General features: G+C 42.0%; 1 long non-coding RNA gene across 1 annotated transcript; it reads left to right on the top strand.

Annotated features, from left to right (window-relative positions):
* Positions 1-79: 79 nt before the first annotated feature.
* LOC143369069 (uncharacterized) lies at positions 80-4,806 on the top strand. Its single transcript, XR_013085333.1, has 2 exons — positions 80-977; positions 1,045-4,806. It is a non-coding gene; the product is annotated as an uncharacterized LOC143369069 (long non-coding RNA).
* The last annotated feature ends 3,145 nt before the right edge of the window (positions 4,807-7,951 follow it).

Raw genomic sequence — 7,951 nt, 5'->3', positions numbered from 1 at the left:
AAAATAAATAAATTTTCTCAAAATAAATAAATTTTCTCAAAATAAATAAATTTTCTCAAAATAAATAAATTTTCTCAAAATAAATAAATTTTCTCAAAATAAATAAATTTTCTCAAAATAAATAAATTTTCTCAAAATAAATAAATTTTCTCAAAATAAATAAATTTTCTCAAAATCGTCACCGACAAGTGCCAGTTAATTTAAAGAAGTCGAGATAATTTAAAAATTAATTCGATATTTCAACTCCCATATGAGTTATTCCTAATTTGCTAAGTGAAAAAGAAGTGAATTGTTTTTAATGTTGTCTCAAGCCTCTGTCCAAATACAAATCCGCCCCTGTCTCCACCGAATCTACCTTAAAATTTAGCACAAAGCGGCACGACTGACGCCCGCACGCCTCGAGCAGTATCGCCCACGAGAACTCGAGCCACGAAAGTGTGAAAACCCTCACGATGAGAAAACATTCACGAAGACATAGGAATCAATGGTTGCTTTAAGGAATTGCCTTTCGTGAATGGACGTAGAGCCTCCTCGAGCCAAGTAACAAGATCCACTGGCGTTCTGTAATAGTATACGGCGCATATACGTACGATAAACGTCTTTTTATTAATCGTGTCGTCCGAACGATCGATCTCAGGTGCGTCCGAGGTTTACTCTAATTAATTCTAGCAAGCTCATTGTTCGTAAATGTCGTGCCAACAGTAAGGGATGATGCGTGCCAAAGTGGAGTGTACGATGCTAAACGAGAAGGGTGGAAAGAGAGAAACAAAGAGAGAGAGAGTAGAGTTTTAGGAGAATGAAAGAATGCAAAGGCGATGGCTGCGACGAGTCGACTCGCAGGATCCAGCCCTCCCTTCTGCTAAACAGCCCTTGGAAGCAGAAAAAAACAGAGGGGGTGGCTGGCCCGCGGGATCGCCTCGCACGAAACACGAACTAGTTGTTACAATCTTTTAACTGTTGAACTTTTGCAGTAGATGGTAAGTGTCTTAACGTATACCTTATATAAACCCACACGATAATATATTCTATATTAATGTTTCGTAGATTTACGTGCGAGCGATCAACCACGAGCTTTCGTCGATCATCGTCCAATCGGAGGGCGCCCTAACAAAAGCAATACACCACTCGAATTTCCTATCGTTAACATTCCAACCCTTTCGACAAAGCCAGAGAAATCATTCCGTTCGATCGAGCAAAGTGTTGTTGGGAGGGAGGGAGGGGGAGGGGAGGGAAGAGGGGAGGGAGCGCGAACGATCTTCAACGCAAAGTGGTCGGGGTTGGTCGATCCTGGAAACCTTCGAGGAATTGACGTCTAATTGCAAAGTCGCGCGGTTACGACGAATCCCGGGGATAGAGCTGGAACTAAAGCCGCGAGGTCCGCGGAGCCATCGGTGTAAACGAGTCCACTGTACAGGCGAGCCGCCGGCGAACGGCTCCGGAAGCTTCGCGACACGGGACATACGGGGACAGGTGTCTGAATTTGTCGAAGGACGTCCGGCCAAAAACGAAAAAAAAAAAAAACGTCTTAAACATTAATACAATCTGAATGTGATAATATATTTGCTATTGAATTACGACGTAATTACTACATTATAGTTATCGATACGTGAGAGGCGCGCGAATCGGCGCGGACCACGGTGCGGGGAGATTTTAAGCGTCCGTCTACGGGAGGAATAAATGGCGGGTCGCTGCGACGTGGGTGATCCTCGGCGGGGCCATCGGGGCTCCCCGTTTCCCCCGGGTCGAATATAGTACGTGGCAAGTGCTTCCGCGACCACCGATCGGCTTCTTCACAAGTACAAAGTACTATGATAACTTATTTTTCGATTATCGTAAACGGACGAGTACCGATCAACGGAATGAAAGTTGTCTAGGTAAAAGCGCTGCTCGCGGCGCGCACGGTTGTTCGGGGACGGATGACGAGTCCGGGACTTCGCTCGCGCCAGAGACGGGCCCACGCCTGATCACCGACGTCCGCGTGTGCGCGCGATAAATTGCGCGCGGCAAATCTGAAGTCCGGATTTACGATTTGCTTCACGTGTATAAGTATAAATTTAAAAGGATAAAAAAAAAGACTCTTGCGCTCTACGCATATTATATATATATTATATTATACATATATTATATATATGTAAATGTACTTGTATGTGTGTGTGGGTGTGCCTAAAGATTTTTCTCTTCAGACTCTTTCAATCTGTATTTACCATACTTCCCGCCTTCTGCTCTCTGCCGCGCGTCCCAATTGTAGGCAATTTTCAGGGGACCGAGGAGAGAGTGGATCGATTGATTCTTAACTGACTAATTGATTGACTCCGGAGCTAATATTTCCATTTGAATTCTAGCGAACTTGCACAGCTTCTGTGTTACAAGCTTTCTTCTATGTTTATACAATCTATTATTACCAACGAGGCTTCTTACTATTACCCTGTCGTTGGTTTTACGTTTGCAAATTCGAAGGGACAAACGGGAACGGTTGTGCAGAAACTTACCAACCCCTAAAATGCTAAAAAAATTAGTTAAACACAGTACGGATCCCAAAATTTTGTGATCTTTATTTTGCTAAAATTTACCAACCCATGAAACAACTCTTACTTTATACAATTACTAAAATTACCAAGCTATAAGTATTTCCGTTTTAGGCTTAAAAAACAACAGATGCGGAAAATTCAAAATGATATTAATTACTATTAATAAAATAATACTACTCATTATTAAATACCCCATTAAAAGCATTGCGAAACACCAACAAGAAATCAAGTATTTGGGGCGGGGGGGGACGAAATGGGCAGTTACATCCCCTGGCTTTTGAGAAAAACACGCATATTTTTAAAAACTGATATTTATTAAATTAATACTAAAAAAGTGAATATTTTTAAATTTGAGTTTTAAATTTTTACTACAAAAAATTGGAACTACAAAATGGGTTAAAAAAAAACAAGAGGGTCTACTCCACTTGTCATCGCCAGGGTTGTTTTTCCCTCACCTGCTATATTTTTCTTTACAATCACCCCAAAGTTACTCCTCCCCGTGGAAAAAAGTCTGCGGACGCCCTTGACGGAAACAAAGCTACTTGTTTTCAACAATTAAAATCTTAAAGCTTTCACTCAATTTCAGATCATCCAGGGTTGGTAGCTTCTCTCCGTAACTTGCCCCAGAATGTTCCTTATCTAAACTCTCCCCTTCGTATTGTTCCGTTCCTTATTAGTAGAATACAAACTTGAAAAGGATAGCGTCAGTCAAGGATTAATCGCGTTGTTTAACAATTGTCTCTCTGTGTTCCGGTTGTACCTATAACATAATATATAATATATAATATATATATATATTCCGTCGATCGTTCCTCTCGATAGGTGCAGCCGCGATGCAACGACGCGCGTGCACGGTGCATCTGTTTTTGCACGGACGGCCTCAAGCGATCTCGTCGACGACGGTATACGGATTTTCCAATTTCTCTCGGCGACTCCGAGAACGTCACGGAAACGAGGGCTCGGTGAGCCAATTGATATTTTTTTACGGTCCCGCGGCCCGATGGGACAGCGAATGGGGGGAGGGAGGGGGAGGGGGGGGATAGAATTTTAACGGAACCTTGCGTATCTTAATCCGCCAACGGAATAGTTAAGGATCTCTAAAGTGCTATGTCCGAGACGCTTGCCGCCGAAACAGCCAAACCTCTTTATCTGTGCATCGAGATCCTTTGACGCGGCACGTCGAGGGGCGCCGCGACGCTCATCCTTAACACCGTCCCAAAGTTCGTCGACTACTCTATCGTGTACTCTAGATTAATAACATTGAATAACGCGCCCGTTGGATGTGCTCCCCTCGACGATTGTACAGCGAGCCCCAAGAATGCCCTTAACGATCCGAGTCTCGTTAGCGCCCCCGTACAGATCAGGGTCAGCGGAACAAATTTTCCCCGGCTTTGCGGGGGAGTACGAATTAGAAGATCAAATTTGCAACAGCCTGAAAATCAGTAGCCTGCGAACAGAAATAAGAATTGGTAAAATGGCACGTGGTATTCCACGCGCGGAAAAAGTTTGTGCCTCCACAGAACTCACGACAACCCTGATGTAGATTTTACTCGAAACTTTCTGTAAGTCAGGAAGTAGCAGTGGTCCTGAACAGAAAAGAATTGAACTGCCAATGATCAGCTTTGTCTGCCCCCTGCAATCTAAATTGCTCCACCCTCCTTCGTGGCACAGTGGCTCGGATAGTTAGCCATTCCAAAACGTTAGATCCCTGAAAATCCTTTTAAGGGCAATGTTGGGGGAATTCAGAGGCGCCCAGGATCTCGGTAACCTCGATGCACGCGCACGTATACGGAACCTTCGAAGGCCGTGCACGCGCGCTCGCCGCGGGCTCGCCTGCTGACGTGCACACGTGTAACGATCACCCCTAAGTGACATAATTAACAACAAAGTAAAGGAAATAAAAACTTGTCGTCGCCATTGTGATTTAAGGTAGTAGAGTTCACCCAGGGGCTGGTTCACTGGACAATGCAGATGTCTCCGACCGGCGAGCCTCGTGGCCCGTTTTATTTATAATTCGCGACATAGTGGCTACGCGTGTGATCGCTGCGCGCAGCTGTTGTTCGATCTCGTTGAACCTTTCATTCATACACACGCTGGGCATGATCCCGCGGTTCGCCGGGCGAAAGTCTCGCGATTCAGGCACGGTCTCGCGGAAAGCGAATCGTCGGGCATGCATCTGCATCGAGGGCCCCGTAGGGACAACGTTTACCTGTTTGTATCGCCAATGGTCACTATTTGACTTTGGCGCGATAAAGTCTTAATAAAGGTTTCATTAAAATATGTACTTTGTTTTCTTGCGCTGACTCCCGCTGATCGGTATTGATTAAGTAGAGTAGTGAGTGGAAAAGGTGCGTACAGTGGCTCGCGTTAATATTCGGACACTTTTTAAAATCGCATAACTTTTTTAGAATTGGTCCAAACAACGAGTTTTTTTGAGAAGCTAGAAGGATTAGTTTGCTAACTGACGCGTTTCGTCGTTTTGAAAAAAAATGTATTTGGTTGGAATAGCGAAAAGAATAGTAAAGGTTGTTTTTTAAACTTTTTTTGTGAGCTTGTAATATAAATTAAAAAAAAAAAACAGTTTGTAGATTGCAGTAAGTTGTATACGTGCCTAAAATTTCATCAAAATCGGTTAACGTTGCTCCGAGCTACAAACGTTTAAAGATCGCAGAATAAGGTCGAGAATCGATGATTTCGGGAATTTTCTCATCAGATCTTTGCGAAAACGACGCCAATCAATTTCTTATGCTCCCCTGATGAAAATAACACCAAGAACGACGCAATTCGGACCATAATAAAGGAAATTACATGAAAAATTGATTTGCATAATTTCAAGCTAACTTCGTTAAAAATAGTCCGATTTACATGATATTTGGTATGATTTTAATCAGGAGAACACCAGGAATCCATTAGTGCCACTTCCATAGCGATACGATGACGAATAAAGAAGTTAATTTTTCTGAAACATGTGTGCCGGCCGGCCTAAATCATCGGCCGAGCGCAGCGAATCGAGGTCGGCGCCCCGCAGTCAAGAGTGAAATATTCATTACAGCGTATTAAGGAATTGTATAACTACTGTTGCTAAAATTGTGCTTAATAGAAGGGGTCAAACGGTTTTTCTTAAATTTTTATCATAAAGATTAATAATTTGCAGGAATACAAAATTGCCGTACAGTATCAGCCAACTACTTAGTAGATTTTAAGATCAAAGTAATTAATAAATTTAATATAAAAAATATTTAAAAATAGAATAGAACATTTATTTAGGCACGTCTATAAATATCACAGGTGAAATGATCTATATTTTCTTGGTCCGTACACTCCACGTGAGCCCATAAGCTGCACTACACCCAATCTTCGCTGAAGGATTCTTTACAAACGATGTACTCAGTGACTTGTTCATCAAAGTCTATATTAAGTTTAATTTAGTTTATTTTAGTGTAATTTTATTTTGAAATAGCATTTTCAAAGACGCATCCACATCGTTCTTAGTCTATTTTCCTTGTAAAAACCTAAGGACTTTTATTAAAAGAAAAAATTTAAAAAAAAAAATTGGCCGGGACTGCACGACGAACGCGTGGAAAAAATTGTATGCCTGATGCGTAATATACAACGAAAATTGCAAGAACCGGGACATTTATGTATTGTATACCTAATAGTCCAAATATAATGTGCGTAATATGGCAAAATTATTTTTTCTAGAGCTCGGATAATCCTGAAGAAAACAGAACGTCGCTGGAATATATTGCTCAGGTCTATAGTATTCATTTGTTTCTCCATCGATAGTGCAATCAACTAATGTGAGATCTAAATTGCTTTGGGCGGTACTGTACGACTCTCCCCTAATGATACTGATAATAATACACCGAGCTGAAGCTCGTGAAACTCCACAAAATAATAATACTATATCGAGGAGATAAGAACTTAGGTCTCTCCCTGAGCCGTACGAAGTAAATACATCGAACCCATTATCTCGATATAACTTATCCTGGATATATAATATATCTTATCTGCATATAACGCGGAACCCTACACTGAAATGCCACTTACGGCCCTGACTCTTTGGGCCTCAATCGGTGCCGCCGCGTGACAGGAAAATTTACGAGTTCGCTATATCACCGCGTCGAACTATGTACACCCAAGGACGCCCCTTGGGATTTTCCCCCAAAAACGTCTGCTTGGGTGCATGGGTCCGAAAAGGCACTCTGTATTGGCACGACTTTGGAATAGCAGTTTTCTCGTCAACACAACAAATACATGATTGATCAAAGATATTTTATGGTTTTGATCTCCTTGGACCGCAAGCTGTCGTATAAGAACGAGGTCGTAAATTAAATCATCGAGCGGCAACACCGACTGATGAAACGGTTCTGATTGAGGCTTCGGGTGGTTATCTTCTTATATTCTGTCGATGTTCGGAACATGTTTACTTTAACGATTTACCGATTTTGGGACCTCGTTATACCTTTTTCAGCTATTATAATCCTTTGGAGTCCAACCCAGTACGACATAACAATATTGCAAAGGATTCACTGAGGACATATAGCCCGTTTGAGGGGCTAGCGGTTTTTCCCTGAATTTTTGAAGAATGTACGGGCTTTATGGCCTGTTTAGAAGTAATCGCTGCCAGGGGTAGCATCCCCACTAGCAAAATGTTGATGGAAGTATTATATAGCGAGAGTACTAGTCATGTGCAAAAGGGTATTTCATAGAAAAGTTTGCAAATATCACAATCCACTATATAATACTTCGTTATCTTATCGAAAATGAGAATATGAGTCGCATTGAAGAAAACTTCCGATTAAGTATCTTGTCCATGACGACTGAGTCACTGCTCGATAAGGTCACATTGATAATGTCGCTAGTCTATGATCTTGCATTAATATAATTTTCATGGGACAGGAATATTCGATTACACAAATTTATGATCGATGCACGAGCCCTCAATATTCATTAGCCTATTCCGTTGAATAGCTAACGTAAAGCCAATGAATGAATGGTAATCAAAGCATACGGAGCGTCATTGATTGCGAATTCGCCAAGGCGGTTAATAAACGCCGGAATGAGCTATGCACAGTCGTGAAAGAGCAGTTGAAACAGAACTCCGTCTCTATACGCTGCGCACACGATCGTATCCAATTGCCTTACAGTTCATAAAAATTATCGGCTCGCCAGTGTGGCTGACAATTGCATGAGTCATGCATGGCCCGGATGGCCAGTCAAGTTTAGTCCCTTAACACTTGACCCAGGGACTCGAAGAAGAGGCGCAACGAAAACTCAATGGCTGAAGAAACTATTGTACATAAGATTCAAGCACTGCGCCAAGAAGTTGCAGTAGCATCATTCCGAGCAACTTAAACGATTAACAACACTTTACAGTTAAAGGTTCTCGTCATTATAACCCAACAGTTTCCTCGCAAATA

Source organism: Andrena cerasifolii, chromosome 1, assembly GCF_050908995.1.
Source record: "Andrena cerasifolii isolate SP2316 chromosome 1, iyAndCera1_principal, whole genome shotgun sequence".
Lineage (NCBI taxonomy): Eukaryota > Metazoa > Arthropoda > Insecta > Hymenoptera > Andrenidae > Andrena > Andrena cerasifolii.
This window is presented reverse-complemented; position numbering and strand designations above follow the sequence as displayed.